Source organism: Rattus rattus, chromosome 18 (genome assembly GCF_011064425.1).
Source record: "Rattus rattus isolate New Zealand chromosome 18, Rrattus_CSIRO_v1, whole genome shotgun sequence".
NCBI lineage: Eukaryota > Metazoa > Chordata > Mammalia > Rodentia > Muridae > Rattus > Rattus rattus.
In genome coordinates, this window is record NC_046171.1 from 39812241 (window position 1) to 39828358 (window position 16118).

A 16118-nucleotide genomic window follows, 5' to 3' on the forward strand; every position below is an offset into this window, starting at 1 on the left:
TTTATTCTGCTACCTCAGTCCCTTCTCTATTCTGCCAAATCCTTCTCTGATTCGTCCCTTTGTCTGCCTCTCAATTAGAGGTCACTTTCAAATGCTTCCTTTGACAAACCAACTTTACCTTCATTGTCTGAGCTTAAAGGTGCACACTAAGTCGTGTCTGTACTCCAGCCAGAGGGATGAAAAGTGAGCCACACCATAACTAGAAAAAGGTTTGCTCAGTAACACAATCTTGGGGTTCACAGTGTGACCAAATATCTTGCAACAAAGAACTAGCACCCAGCACCATGATTCCTGGCTGCAGATTCGATGTGACCAGCTGCCTCAAACAGTCCTTTTGTCAGGGCATTTCACCGCACCAGAGAAGGAGCTAAAACTCCCATGCTTAGCCTGCAACACTGAGAAGCAACCACAGCCTGGGTCCGTGTGGGCCCAGGTAGAGTTCGCAAAGGCAGCACCAGTCGTGCAATGCTGATTTTACAAGCAGACAGAGTGAAAGTTATGGGGTGACTGGGGCTTCCACCCACATTTCAAAGGAAAAGCCAGGAGTCCAGGACATGTGCTAAAGGATCAGAATGCTTGCAGGTAGTCTCTTGCGGGAAATCGGCATGAACTTGTAGGAAGGATGGCAAAGCTATCAAAGATACCACAGGCATGTAGCCTGCCAAGAGCACGAAACGCATAGCAAGCTACAGGCAGTGAACAGATCCAGCCAAAGAGAGTGACCGTGTGTCTTACAAACAGTAGTCCCGGGATATGGGGGACCACGGCTTGCTCTATTTCACCTCACATGCTGTACTTGGGGCTATAGGATTTAGTGTTTTCCCTCATGGGTTCGTCTTGTTCCGGTCTGATTATTTTTATTTTCCTGTGGGAGGGGGTGTTAATGTGACGGCCTTGCTATCATAGTTTAGAAGTATGTGACTTTCTTTCCATCTTCTTAAAGATGGGGTCTTGCTGTGTTTCAGGCTGGCCTGAAAGTCGTACTCCCACGAGCTACCAAAAGCTCATGGCTACAAGTTTGCCTTGCGTCTCAGAGACTGAGCTCGGACGTCTGAGAAACCTCTTCAGATGTTTGAGATTTATGATGAAGTAAGACAGAGTTTTGCACTGGATTCTATTTTACCGGATGAATTGTGAACGAGTCATTATTTTATATATGTATATGAAAAAAAACGGTAAAGTAACTTTGTCCCAATTTTCAGTGATTGTTTATTGTATGATAAATCCTGATTTCAGATGTGTTAAAAGTATAGATCCATCCAACTTAGGATGTATTCAATTCTGCACTGAAATGGTATATTTCATGAGAGTATTAAGCATTAAGTACATTAAATGGCTCATGTAATCAGTATCAAATTGCTACGCTCTTTTATCATCTTCGTTTCATTTAACATTTGCAATGAAGAGTGGGTTAGAGGTTACAGTAGTTTTTAGGAGACATCTTGCAAAAACTTTATGATGCGTGGATTTTCAATTTGGGAATCGTGTTATCTTCAGGGCTATGACCTAGGCTACATCAGAGCCTCCAGGGGGACCCAAAAGCAGAGCCATGTCGAGAAGCTATGTGTAACTTAAGCCCCGCTCTATGTTTCCTTTGTAACAATAAAAATCTGAAATCGGTTGTTGTCACTGGCACGCTGTGACCCAGGTCTACAGCAGTTATAGAAACATCTGACTCATAGAAGAAAGATTTCACTACAAGCGTGCTCCCCGAACACTTGGTAGAAGGTGGGTGGGTGGTCACTGCGGCGAAGACCTGTCTGAAATGTCGGAATGCCCACTGCTTCCCAACCCTCTGCCTTCCTCATAGGCTCTGAAGGGTGGAGACCATAATTACCTAATTATTCATCTGCCGAAACAGAAGTCTCCTAGTGAGATCTTACGATATGAGACCGTTTGGTAGTTTACGGATGACTGAGAATCACAGAAGGTTTATAAATTTTCTAGCATTCTCCACAAATAGGCTCAAAAGGCTTGAGTACCAACAGGTTTTGAAAAATCTTCACTTTCCCGTTGGCTGAACTCTTTATTTGGTAAAGATGCTCAGTAGTTCACCCCCCAGTGTATGTCCCTTTTGTCCAGGTGTGTTTCAGGGGGTGGGGGGTGCCTTTATTAGCTGCAGAGAACTCAATGGAAAGGCACTTTTGTGGGCCCCATCTCCATATCTCCAGATGTCTCCATCACAGATGGCCTCGTGGATCACGCCCTACAACTTCAAAAGCTGTTTCATTCCTTTCTTTTTCTTTCTTTTTTAAAAATGTTCTCATGTAGTCTCTTCCTCACAGCCTAGAACTAGTGGGCAAAGACTTCTGGTCCTCGCTCTTCCTTCTTCCTTTGCGCTGGCGATCCAGGGGTAAGGTGGCTAATTTATACATCACAGGAAATAAAACAGCCGTGAATATGGCGGAGCACAGACATGTGTACAGAACTACTGGCAGGTCTGGGTAGTATCCCTGAAGAATTCCGATCACTGCAGGAATCGCCATTTCCCCCAGGGCAGCACCAATGACAAAGAAGGCTGCGGATTTCCCAGTTAAGGTGGTGTACTGCTCAATCCAGGAGATGCCGCTGGGAAATGTGGTTGCCATTGAGGCTCCATACACAGAAGTCGCGATCCAGAGGCAAAGAGGGCTCTTGTCAAAAAGCACCAGAAAGAAAGATGAGGCCAGGCTGCCGATGTTGCTCACCACAATCATGGTCCCAGGCTGTAAGCATGTCGCAAAGAAGATGGCCAGGCCCTGCAGGCTGCGGGTCCCCCAGAAGATGGAGTTCAAGCCAGCTGCCCGCTCTCTTCCATGCCAACGCGGGTGGTGGCGAAGGAGAATCACGAAGAGCCAGAGGTGATCTCGGCCCCACGAGAAGAAGAAGAAGAGAAGAGGAGGCATAGCAGGGCCCTGTGGTATTTAGCTCTTCGAACTTCCTGAGCAGACGCTGAGGATTTTTTCTGCTTTGAGCGTTTCTCACAAAACAGAGCAAACAGGAAGACAGAAACTACTAGAACATAGGTTCCGATGGACGCGTACGCCCACAGCAGATTCGTGTCATCGGGTACCGCAAACACAGAGTCTATGGCGGCTTCAGAGGTTTGGTTCAGCATTAGAGGGTCAAAGTCGGACTCAGTGTGGTTCTGAGCAGATGCTGTGGTACCCCAGGCCAATTTAGCCAGCAGGGGAGCCAGAAAGGCACCCAAGGCGAAACTGAAGTGCAAGGCTTGCATATGTGGGGCTCCTTTGTCCCCCCAAAGAGCCAAGATGAGGACATTTGCACCTGTCAACAAAACATGGGAACTAAAGTTAAATTGTCACTCATACAGGAACAACCCCACAAGTCATTATTGCTGTGACAAAGTGGCTGAGCCTGTGTCTCACGGCGGGAGTTCTATGACACTCAAAGTAACCCAACCTTGGCCTCAAGTGATTCTGATTAAGGGACTGACCCATGAACTCCAGAAAACTGTGCGTTGTAATATCTCAGCCTCGTACATGAAGTGCTACAAGGTGGTGAACCTTGCTGGAGTAGGGCACACTAGCAAAGGGATGCTACAACAGTGTTGACCCACACTAGAGAGTGATACTATAGAGCACTGTAAATGTTTGAAATATATGTGTTTACCAGGCAAAATTTTATCATCAGATTGGCCAAATGACAATGCTTTCTGAAAACCATTTGAACATTGTGGATGAAATAAATGCAGCTTGTTCCATCAGGAACCTGAATGCTCTAAGTTTGCTGTTCCAGTGATAGGAAGCAGACACACCTTTCAGAATCCACACCACACTGTAAGGGGAAAAGCCCTAAGCATCAAGCCCTTGGCTATTTTATTTTAACCAGGTTCTTTGAAACAGGCACGTAACTTTGCAACCAAATGAAACCTGAGCCATATGATATTGTGTGATTTATCAGATAACGTTAGAACAGCAAGGGACACTGCAGCCAGGAAGCGGATCAGTGCCCTGCCCAGCCATCATCGCAGATGCTTCTTCCTGCGTCAAATGGGAACAAACACAGAGATCCACAGTCAGACATCACACACACATGCACACACACATGCACATGCATGCACATGTATACACAGACAGACACAGAGATACAGACAGATACATACATACACACACACACACACTCACACTCACTCACACTCTCACACACTCACACCTTGGAACACTCAGCCCTAAAACCCCTCCCCTCAGAGCTCAGGGACACATGGGAGAAGAAGCAGAAAGAATGTTAGAGCATGAGGAGATGGAGAAAACAAGACCTTTAAATCAACATGGTCAAAGCGCATATGAACTCAGAGGGACTGAGGCGGCACACGCTGGGCCCGTACCCAGAACCTTCTCGAGTATATTATGGCTTCCAGATTAGTGTTTTTATGGGAGGCCTGAGTGTGTGAATGGGGGGTAGGGGGAATCTGTGTTTCTTCTGCCTTAACTTGGGCTCTTTCCCTTCTATTTGTTTGTTTTGTCCAATTCCAAAGTGTAGGTTTTTGTTTTATCTTGTATTTTATTAGTATCCTTCAGAAGCCTGTTCCTTTCTAATGAGAGACAGAAAGGGAGTGGGTCTGGATGTTAGGGATGGTAGGGAGAAACTGGGAGGAGTGGAGGGACGGCAAAGGGTAGACAAATCCCTTTTCAACAAAAGGAAAGAGGAGAAGAACATCAAGAGGGGGCTTGAGAGCAGGAGCTGAAGGAACGGGCACATGGAATGTGCTACTTAGTAGGGTTTCAAGTAGATATTGGCATGTAGAAAAGCTACACCTCCGAGGACTTACAGCTTCTAAGAGAAATTAGCGTAGGACATAGGAATTAGCGTAAGCACGTCTCACAGCTCATTTGCTCTTGGCTCTATTTCAGCTGTATGTCTGCTTCTGTGCTTTCCTAGCCAAATGCTGGCCCGGGCTTGACTTTAACCATCAATCCTCTTACTTCACAATGATAAAATGTAGCCCGCAAAGGGAAGCCCATTTCACCTGCACTTCAACCACGGAAGGGGGCTTTTCTAAGTTTGGCTCCTGTAAATCGACCTCTCCTAGAACAAAGGCCTTAAGTGAGATTGTATGGTTGGCTGTTCAAAAACCAACCCCGAAATCAGCACTCAGTGTAGCTCCTACAAGGGTACGATGACTGAGTGACCCCCGTGACCAAGTCAGAAAGTCTGTGTCCCTTCAAAAGTATGCAAGGACAGTCGACGTCATCGTTCCCAGCCCCAGAGAGGACACTGCAGGCTTCACGTACCTGTATCCACAACGCCAACGGAAGCCCCAAAGGCAGACATGGTGATGATCAGTAAGACTGCTGTCTTGCAGAACGGGATGAGATAAAGTGTCACTGTGGTTGCCACCATTGATGCTCCTGGGAAGAAAGGTAGAAATTCAGTTGGAGGGGCTGGGACTGGAACTCGGTAGGGGGAAGGCTTGTCGAATGCATGAGCCCTGGGTTTGTCTCTCCCACCTAAAAATAAAACTTTCATATTAAAAAAATGAAAATAGGGGTTGGGGATTTAGCTCAGTGGTAGAGCGTTTGCCTAGCAAGCACAAGGCCCTGGGTTCGGTCTCCAGCTCCGGGGAAAAAAAAAAGAAAAGAAAAAAGAAAAAAATGAAAATAAACTATAAAAACCTGTATCTCTCAGGATCATAAAAACCTACAAGGACACAAGAAACAAGATGGAATGAACACAGAGTTGCAGTTTCTACAGTGGTTATGTAAAATCATGCTAATTCTAAAAGGCTTTTTTGTAACCTAGGATACAAATTACTGTGACTTAAACACAATTATAGTACTATTGATAATCATAATAAATTATACAACAAATCAAAGTTTAATAGGAAAGGAAACAGACCAGAAACTTACTTACTGTCACACAGATAAGAATAGAGGAGATTTTAGATGTGAGTTAACAATGCTTTCAATGTAAAAGTTCTGGTTTAATGTTCCTAAATTAATTAGTTTTTGGGGAATAGGGAGGGAAATATAAGAAGGGCCAGCTATTTATTCATCAACAGTAACTAATTTTCCTTGTTTTGAGTCTTATAACATTTTCCTTACTTGTGCCAGTTTATTGGGAAAATTATGCTAAGAGCTTTGCCATCTCTTCAGGGTGTGGAAGTACAGTCTAGGTTCGTTTACAACCCTGGACGACAGAGCCAAACACGGTCTATACCATGTCTCTCACAGCTCCCTGCGCCTTCATGTTCAATCCTGAGGCCACAGAGTCAGCCAGATTCCAGGAACTCATTTTGACCTCTGTGGCCCCAGAAGCCCCGCACCCACCCTCCCAGATAAATCGGGTTGCCTGGAGTGGAGCCTAAATCGCAACAAAGGTCTGCCTTGCTCAGGGTTGCCAACACTCATTCCGGTGGGCGCCCTTGAGTTTCCAGGGGAATCAGTACGCATTCCTCCTGCTGCCAAGAACCAGGACTCTAGGCGCCCAGCTTCCAGGGGGCGCCACCCCGCCCCGCCCACATCTGTCACCAAGCATTCTGCAGGCCGTGCTTTTCACACCTAGATTAAGGTATAAAGTCGACAGGCACAGGACCACAAAGGTCGGTGTTTACTCACCCAAAAGAAAGAACTGATTCATGTGGTCAAAGAGAATCCCACCAATCGTGGTGCCGCACAAGAACCCGGTGGCACGGCCCACAAATATCAGAGACAGGCTGCTAATGTTTCTGTTCACGTTCTCCGCCAGATCTTGAAATGTGGGTCCCAGGATAGCAACACTCATTCCCTGAAATTTAAAACAGACAAAACCATTTTCCTCACAATAATTGAAAGAGTGTCTAAAGAGAGCGGTTCTGCCATGAAGAGTGGGGGGGTGGGAGACTCTGGCTGCTTTTGAGACGCGCAGTTCAGGAAAATCTACAATGGCAAACAGTTATTGCTAGAGCGAGACGAGCCTTTGGGTTTTATCCATGTACAGCCTTCGATGTTAAGACTTTATACAGTTATTTTTGAGATAGGGTTTTTGGAGCCCCAGTGGCCTTCACACTCAGTGCATCCAAGCAAGGCCCTGAATTCCTGATTCTCTGCCCCCCACCTCTTCAGCTCTGGATTTACAGATGTGGGCCTCCTGCCTAATATAAAAATTACATATTCTTCTGTTTTTTTTCCTTAAAGTGTTATTCCGCATGACATAGTCATGAAATGCTTTTGCGTATTTTCAAATGTACTCTGTGCAAATGTTAAGAATTAACCTGGCCTAAAGGCAGAAGGGTTTAATTAAGCCCAGTAACTCAGGAGGCCGACACAAGAGGGTAGAGAATTCAGGACCTGCCTGGTCTAGCATGAGTTCAGGGTTAGCCCGAGAGACACTGTCTCAAATTTAAACAACAGGGCTCAGGGAGTGCAGAGCTTGCCCCACAAGCATGCGGTCAGAGTTAGCAGAGAATTCACACTTTAAAAAGCTGGGTCTGATACACGTGCTTGTAGCCCGGAACGGCCTTGCTGGCCGGTCAGCCTTAGCCTCGTTGCTGATTTCCAAGCCAGAGAGAGACCTTATGTCAAAATATGAGTGGACACCACCGGAGAGAGAGATTAAAGATTCTAATTAACTCAAGAGGGGGTAAAGAGATGGCTCAGAGGCTAAGAGCCTTGGCTGCTCTTGCAGAAGGCTCAGGCTCAGTCCTTGGCACAGTGGTGCCTGAAACTCCAGTTCCGGAGGGATCCACACCTCTAGCTGCCACAGGCACCTGTACACATCTAAAAAATTAAATTTTAATTAATGCGTGAAACTAAAATTAGCAAAACCAAGAAGTGTACAGGAACGGCGGTAGGTGTTTTGGTCAGGAAGCCCCACAAAGCATCCTGCTGATGCATTTTATAAAGGGAAAAATGAAGTAATTTGTGTACTAAAGTAGGATAACCAGTTCAAAAATAAGAAGAAGAAACAGCAGAAACTGAACAGATAAGAACACTGTGGAAGGTTGTGGACACGTGGCTGTATTTGCTGAGGTTAGAAGGTTTTTCTAAATATATAATGTTCACCACAAAGGCTCAAGTTTTGTTCTTGCTGTTAAAGCAATAGATAAGATTTCTTAACATGTCGGCTTCCCCCTTTCCTTTTTAATATTTAATATTTCCTTTAAAATATTCATACATCGGTTTTATGATCAGACTACTTCCCCAGGGCAGCATGGGGAGTAATAGTGTATTGTGGAGACCTTTATGTTAAATGTGTAGCAGTTGGGCTAGAAAACAGGGACTCCCTGCTTTACCTGCTAAGGTTTTGTCCACAGGAAGAAACTGTGTCCTCTGTAAAAGAGCTCCAATGTAAAATGGCCCAACAATGCCTTTGCCTCTTTTTGTTTTCTTTGCGTTTGCCTTTAAAATGCTGGTGTCACCTTGGATAAAGAAGGGGCTGCCGTTTACTGTGACCTCTGGCTTGATCTTGCATAAGGGTTTTAAACCTTTGACATTTTACTGAAGTTCCCCAGATCAAATCACACGTACGCCTGTCTGGTGCTCTCAGAGGCCAGAGGAAGGAGTTCGAGCCCCTGGAACCGCAGTTACAGACATGTAACTATGACTCTTGACATGCGTCACAGATGAGCTGAAAGTCAAATCCAGGTCCTCAGGAAGAGCAGCCATGCCCTATGCTGCCGAGCCATCTCTCCAGTCCCCAAATAGTTTTCTGGACCATAAGTTAATTAATTTGCAGGTTTTCCAGGTGGATCCTTGGACCATAGCTCAAGAAGGAAATTCTCTTTACAAAAGTAGAGATACTCAATTAATTGGCCTAGTTAGTTTTATTAGATTACGTGGGACACCTTGTTGAAAAGCAAGCAGTGCTATAACTTTTCAGTTTCTTTGGTAGCTGCGTGCTACTGGTGTGCCTCAGAAATTGTGTAACAGTCATAAAAAATCATCAGTCATCATCCTGTTGTCTCTAAGCGTTTTTTGCAAAGAGTCGGGCGCTGTGGCCTGTATTCCTAGTTAATCAGAAGGATGAGTGCACTTTTGGTCAACACAGGCGGTGAGCACGAGACCCACCGCATGGAAGTCATCCGTGGTAAACATTCCCAATGTGCCAAGTGCCTCAGTATTTTAGCTCTCAGGAAGCCTTTGGCCGTGGCCGTTTTAAGTCTTGTCACCTACAGTCGTTTAGGGTGGTACTTTGTGAAGCCACTGTCAGTTTGGCATTCAAGGACATCCATGGAAAAGACTTTCAAGGGCAGGAAATCTGTGACTGTAAGATTGTTCACTGGACTGGGTAGGAATTCTCTGTCTATGAAGGCCCCGGTGGCTCGTAAGCATCGAGCTGATGTTTAACCCGGCAGCAAGCACAGTAAGAATTAAGTACCAAGGAAATGACTTGGCAGATTCTCGTGCTAAGTAGGCAGTGGTGAAATTATTAAGCTATGTAGTTTGAATGAGCTCCGTAAGGCTGATTCAAGTCTAATTACCTACCACAATCTATTTAATGAACAGTTTTGGCATGTGAAGTGGAGAAGCAAAGCCGGTGTTTAAGGGGATGGAAACCCATTGCCAAGCATGGGCCCAGGGGGAGCTTGGCTGCCTGCCTGGGGCTCTGAGTCTTTAAAGCCTGTGGGGGGTTGGGGGGAGCTCTGCTCTCCAAGACTCATCGTGGAGGAGCTGAAGTGACTCAAAACATAACCAAGTATCTGGGGATGGATATGAAAAAAGGCTTCCAACCAATGTTCGGCTTTTCGAACCCTTAATTTTGGTCCACACAATAAAGGTCTTAAGTAATATGTTCCTAGAGGCTGCATGCCTTAAATCCTTGTGGGTGGATATATTCACAATACACACACACACACACACTTACACACACACACACTTACACACACACACACATATATTAGTATATCATGTATTATAGTTATATATAAAGTTTATATATAAAACTATAAGCATATATATACTAGTATATATATGTATATGCATATATATATATAATTGAATTCTCATAACTGGTATGATAGTGCAGGCCTAGACTCTTAGCACATGGGAGATAAAAGGAGGAGGATCAAAAATTCAGTGTCATTCTTGGCTACATACTGAGCTAGCCTGGGCTACAAGGTCCAGGAGATCTGACACTCTCTTCTAGATTCCACAGGCTAGTGCACACACAGTGCACATAAGCACTACAGGCACACAGATAATAAAAAGGATGCAGAACAGGATCGCAAAATGTTTGCCACCAGGTTTTGTTTAGATCTGTAAGCTACGGACTTTTGCTCAAACTCTTCTACTCCCAAGGTCTCAACTCCTGGGTCAGTGCAGGACTTTTCTGTTGCCTTCGATCTCTTACGCCGTCGGATCTTACAGTTGGGCATCACTATTCCCTGCCTTTCGAGCGGGTTTCCTTGAAATCTCCTAAACCTTCCAATAATCAGAGGCCAAAGCAATCAATGAGAAAAATTAGCCCCTGTCCTGAAGTGGCAAGGATAAGTTAGTCTCCAGGGAAGAAGTTTCTAGCAATGCACCTGGGTGTCTGGACTCTGTGGTCGTGGGGTGCTGGTTACATGACATACGAGGTGAACACTTAAATCGGGGAAGAGATGACTCTTACAGCCAATCAGATGCCTCAGAGGTTCAGAGGAGGGAGAAGCCACCTTTAAGGATGGGTGAGAACGTTCGAATTTCACAATCAATAGAACGCATTTAGTGCTACAGACTTCCTCCATGTTGGGGCTAGGGCGTGGCGATAAAGAAACTAGGAGGTCTGCCTAACTCTTTCCCCTTGCTTTTACGGGTCACAAAGTGTGTCTCTAATTGAATAGATGCCTGAGGGGCTGGGGTAAGATGGGCGAGGGCCAGGTTTGCAACCCCAGCACCCCCACCATGATCTTTCTGTTCCTCTAGACATGCTCTTGCATACATTAAGGAAGTTTCCCAGAGGAAAGGGCCACGTGACACATTCGGTTGTTCTGCAAGTATCTGGCGTGGTGGATGCCAAGCCTGTTGTATCAAGGGTTTCGAGCAGTAATATTTAAGTTCATATGGCTCCTGTCACAAGACTAACTGGAAAAAAAAATATGGAGACCTCTGAGTCCCCAGTACAGAGCAGCAAGGAGCTAACTGGATTCATGAGAGCGGCTACCTAGCTGCCTCACCTTTGGCCCACTCTCTGCCCACTCTGCTACCCTGCCTCTCTCATGCTGGTGAACTGTGTGCTGTTGTCGGCGCCCTCCTACAGCTCCCAGGGCTTCACGATGAATCTGGGGGTGAAGGAGCCGTGGAAGCCGCCCCAGCATAGTTTAAAGTTTGTGCAAAAAGAGTAAGAAAAGTTTTTTCCCGGTCCCCAGCTCCGAAAAAAAGAAAAAAAAAAAAAAAAGAAAAAGAAAAAAGAAAAGTTTTTTCCACAAATGTTCTTCAAGCATTCAAGTCTAAAGTGAAGACAAGTTACAGCCACTGTGACAGTCTGACTCTGTGGCGGGACACAGAGAAACCTCAGCCCTGTGCTAATGACCCGACTCGTGCGCTTTTGCTATGCAAGTTAAAGGAATCTGGACCCGGCTCATACAAGAGAGATTTCCGAAGCCATTTCTCAGCAGGAAAGGGCGCTTGCTAAGACGGACAACCTGAATTCAGTCCCTTGGACCTACACAGTTGGAAGGAGCGAATGGACTCTCTCCAGTTGTCCCCCGACTGCCACGTGATCACCATGTTGTGAACACACACACACACTACATTGAAAAACTGGATTATAAAAAACTAGCAGATCAGATATATTTACAGGGGATTTCCTTGTAGGATATGTGGGACTCAGATCCTGTCTCTTAGAACCAATGGATTACAGCTTATCAGTGCAGCATCCTTAAACCTTCGCTCCAGCATGTGCAGGGCACAGCATGGAGGCAAGGTACTGTGGGAGGCTCTTTGCCCACTGTTACCTTTCCACGACTGCTTAGTTCCTACACAGAGTGCAGTTCACCAGACAGTGCTTTGACGAACTGTGGAGAGTCTAGGAACACTTAGGGGTTTAAAACCGTAAGCACAGTGAGAGAGGCAGACGCTGAAGCCAGAACCAAGAGAGGGGAGTTCAAACGGAAATAACAACTACACTGCCACTTTAACAATGTATTTTCAAGGTGCAGGGGACAGTGGCTGCAGATCCTGGCACCCTCTCCCGTTTTTTTGTCTCTCTAGTACTAAGAGGAGCCCTACAAAAATAGACTGAAGAGGGGAAACAGGTTAGGCAAAAATCACCCGTGCTCTTGACAGTGACTCTCCATGATTAGAACAGTGCCTCTATGTTAGCTGATGAAACAGAAGCCCCAGCGACGCACTAACTAAAGCCCTCAAGGTCACAGAACATGCAGGCAGCGAAGGCGAGAGTCCAGCTGGGAAGGGCAGGTCCCGGGCAGGAGGCTCGAGCCCCAGCCTGGGAGGGGCGCAGCCTCAGCTCTCACCAGCCCCAGGAAGGCGGCGTACAGGACCGCGGTGGAGAACCAGCGCAGCATGCTCCTGGCCCGGCCACTCCGCCGGGAGGCCACTGTGACCGGCTCGCTCTCCGCCGGGGTCGGCGCATGGTGGAGCTTCTGTGCCGCAGCCGCGGGCCGGGCGCTCCCGGTCTTCAGGTCCAGCTCCAGCTTGGCGGCTGAGGAGAGCTACTAGGACCGATGCACCCTCTGGGGCTCCGCGCTCCGGCTCCCCCAGGCTCCCAGGTCCCTCCTGCCTGCCCCCAGGGAACGTCCTGACCCAAGGCGTCCGGCGGCTGGACTTCGACCCTGGCCCCAGCAGGCCACTGACTAAGTTCACTCTCCATCTTGCAGAATCGCGTGGTTCCCGTGACAGAGTCAGGCCTCTGGCCAACCTGGAGTCAAACCGGAAGTCATGATGGTTGCTTTGGAAACCGATCTCAGCCTAGCAACAGCATCTATAATGTGTGCTGTTAACGCTGGAGGGAAGAAGCCAGCGCTAGCTGCGAGGTGGTCTTTACACGCCCCACCCCTGCCCTCCTTCCACACCAGAGCTTTCCAGGTCTGTTATTCAACTTTCAGGAATAGACTCCTGGAGCCGCGTCGATCCTCGCCGTGCTGCGTTCCCACCTTAGCCCCTATGTCCAGGGAGGATCCAAGCACAGAAGAGACTGTTCACCCCAAGACCAGTCAGCCATCACTGGCCTAGTCAACAGCCAGATAGCTCAAGACACATGTGTGGCTTCAAATTTGTGGCTTCAAAAGCAAGGCAGCTCAAGTTTTCACACATGCTTGGAGCCTGACAATGGCATGATTGCTGGGGAAAGTCATGCCGGGCGTCAGCTTTGTTCTGATTGCGACACTCAAGCCAACAATGTAACTTTACCATCTATCTGAAACATATTCTTTCTCCTGAAAACCTCCTCGCTTTCTATATCACCGACTACTTGTACCGAGAAAAACATTCCTTCCTAAGATGTTTGGTCAAGAGGCAAGCTGGAAGAATTTTTTGTTTTGTTTATTCCTATAAATTATCCACTTGGAGAAAACTTTCTGTCAAATTTATTAATAAATTTTAACTACAGAACAAGTCGTTTTTAACGGTTTTAAAAATGGCTAACATTTTGTAATCTGTGATGTCACTCAACCTAATAGATATTTACATTCCAGAATATGGTAACCACTCAGGTCACTGAGGAAATCAGGAAAATAAAAAATATGACAAACTGTTACCAGCCTGTAAAAGAAACAAGTATTTCCTCGTGATGGGATGGAATGAGAGCCACACACAACTGTGTGAATGCACAGCTTGGGCTGAGCCCACAGACTTTCTTTCTCTGTTCTATCTATCCCTAGGTCTAGGCCTGGAAATTTTTCTCCTATGTACAATTTAATCTAGACCTAGAATGTTTCAGATTTACTGCTGCATATGCTTTCTAGTTTTTTCTGAACTCTGGCTGGCTGGTTCAACTCAGCTGTTCTGGTTCAAACTCCTCTCCAAGCTGACTGATTCAATCTGGCTTCTCTCGGCTTCTCACTGAATTGCTCCGCTTGGCTTCTAACTCTAGCAATTTGTTCTAATCTTCTGGCTCCTTATTCTCTGCTTTCAACTGCCTCTGCTGACCTGCACTGCACAAACGGAACAAAACTCACGAATGAACTCAACGGCACTGCAGGAACTGAACCGACTGAGTTCACCCACTTTACTTCCTTCACTTTTCCAGCTTTGTCCATCTTCCCAGCTTACCTCAGAAGCATCTCTCACCAGTTCCCAACTCTCCATTCTCTGTCTCAGTCTTCGTTCTCCACAAACCTCGATTAGTCTATTACAACAACTCTTCTAGTCGATTTCTAAAGGGTGCCTTAACTTTTTCCCAATGGACGTCTATAGAACATCAAGGTGATGACTGATAGGGAGACCTTTGAAGTTGCCCAGATTAGTGCCCTGTACCAAATCCCAGGATTTGGGAGACTGAGGCGAAAGAATAATGAGTTAGAGGACAGTGCTGGCTACATAAGAAAACTATCCCAAAAAGCAAAAGCAAAAGCTAGATTCTGGCATTGTGGTGAGAGTAGCCTGAGATTTATTTTAGTTGAAGTGATATACGCCCATTGATTTTTCTTTGGCCGCCTCCCAGGTACTGGGTGAGCACTTGGTGTGATTTGATCATTGACTACAGGGACTGTGCTCAAGTAGAACTGAGACCAACATAAACGAAGAGCCGCCAGGAGAGAAGGATGTGACCCACCCCACGTAGGAGGGTTTTAGAATGTTCTAGAGAAGGTCATGTTTCATACGGGTTTTTGGAGGGTACGTTGACCACAACAGTGAACAAGAGTATGCCGAGAGAAAGCGACTGTTAGCACAAATTACAGAGAAACGTAAGGATGCTGTTTGCAGGCGGGGCTGTGCCAGGTGACAGGAAACAGAGCTGCTCCCTTCAGAGAACTTACAGGTGATAGGGAAGGCTGGTCTGAAACGATTACACAGGTACATGGCTTGGTAACTTCACTACACTAAAGAGAAATACAGGAGCTCTGGTCTAAGGGCAGCTACTCTGATTCAGGTCTTGAGGAAGGTGTCTTTGAGAAAACTTTGAGTGAAAGAAAAGGCGTATAAAACAGAAAGTCCGAGGACATGGCAGAGGTTGACCAAGTACACACTGTAAGAGCTTTGAATGCCACACTAAGAATGCTGGCATTAAGAAACATGCTCCTGCTTGTGTACTGAGGTCCAATGCAGGCGAACTGTTTTTATAGGAATATGATGTTCCACAGTAACTCATCTTTCATGCCTCAAACCAAGCTCACCTCATCTTCCGGAAACCACCTCCCCCTCCTGTGGTGGGTACCACATGCTGTCCCCACCCTGAGGCTTCCTTCTGTCCACCTTCTCTATGGATGACTAAGCCCTGCCCACTTTATTTCCATAGCTATTTCTAAATCTGCCTTCTTCATCAAAAGGCATACTAAATGTAAAGCCCTAATAGAGTTTTAGGAACTATTGTGGGATTGGGTAACATGCAATTCTGTAAGTTTACGGTCCTGAGAACCAGCAGCAGTGGCAATACCCTCTGGCCTACAAACAGCTTGTAGGGAGGCACTGGGGTTTTCATTTCATAATCTTATAGCGTCTGGGAGCATCGTCTTTTGCTCACACAGGAAGTCTCCTTTCAGCTGCTGTTGTGTTTCCATTATCAGGCACCAGCTTCTGGAGGGCTCTCGTTCACCACGCCGGGTGTCTTCTGTGCCTTCCCCAACCGTGCAACTGTCAAGAGTTCTTGTGCACAGTGTGAACTGTTCTGTCTGTGCCTGTCTTTCCGATGTTTTTCTAAGTCAATGAAGCACTCTGGCATTATCAATGTATCCCCTAGGAACTGAAAGTTTTCTGAAAATGGAGAACAGGATCGAGGCAGGCCCGCCACCCACCATTCCAGTTGCTCTCGGGAGCATGGAGATACAAAGAGAAACGATAGCAAGGCCCACTACAACATGGTGAGATTGCATTGCTTGTACCAATGTCTCCTCAGAAAATTAACGTTTGGATGCAATAATACTTATATATGCTAGGAATAAGTATATATATGTATATAATACTTATATACTCTATAATAATTATAGAAGAGAGATCATAAATTTAGGGGGCCTGAGGGTGGGCATGGGAAGGGTCAGAGGGGGGAGGGTTAGAAATGATGTAACTATAGTGACATCATGTAAGGACTAATGCTAGTTACAG

General features: G+C 46.2%; 1 pseudogene; it reads right to left on the reverse strand.

The window, feature by feature from the left end:
• Positions 1-2155: 2155 nt before the first annotated feature.
• Positions 2156-12510, reverse strand: LOC116887522 (annotated as a pseudogene).
• Between the last annotated feature and the right edge of the window lie 3608 nt (positions 12511-16118).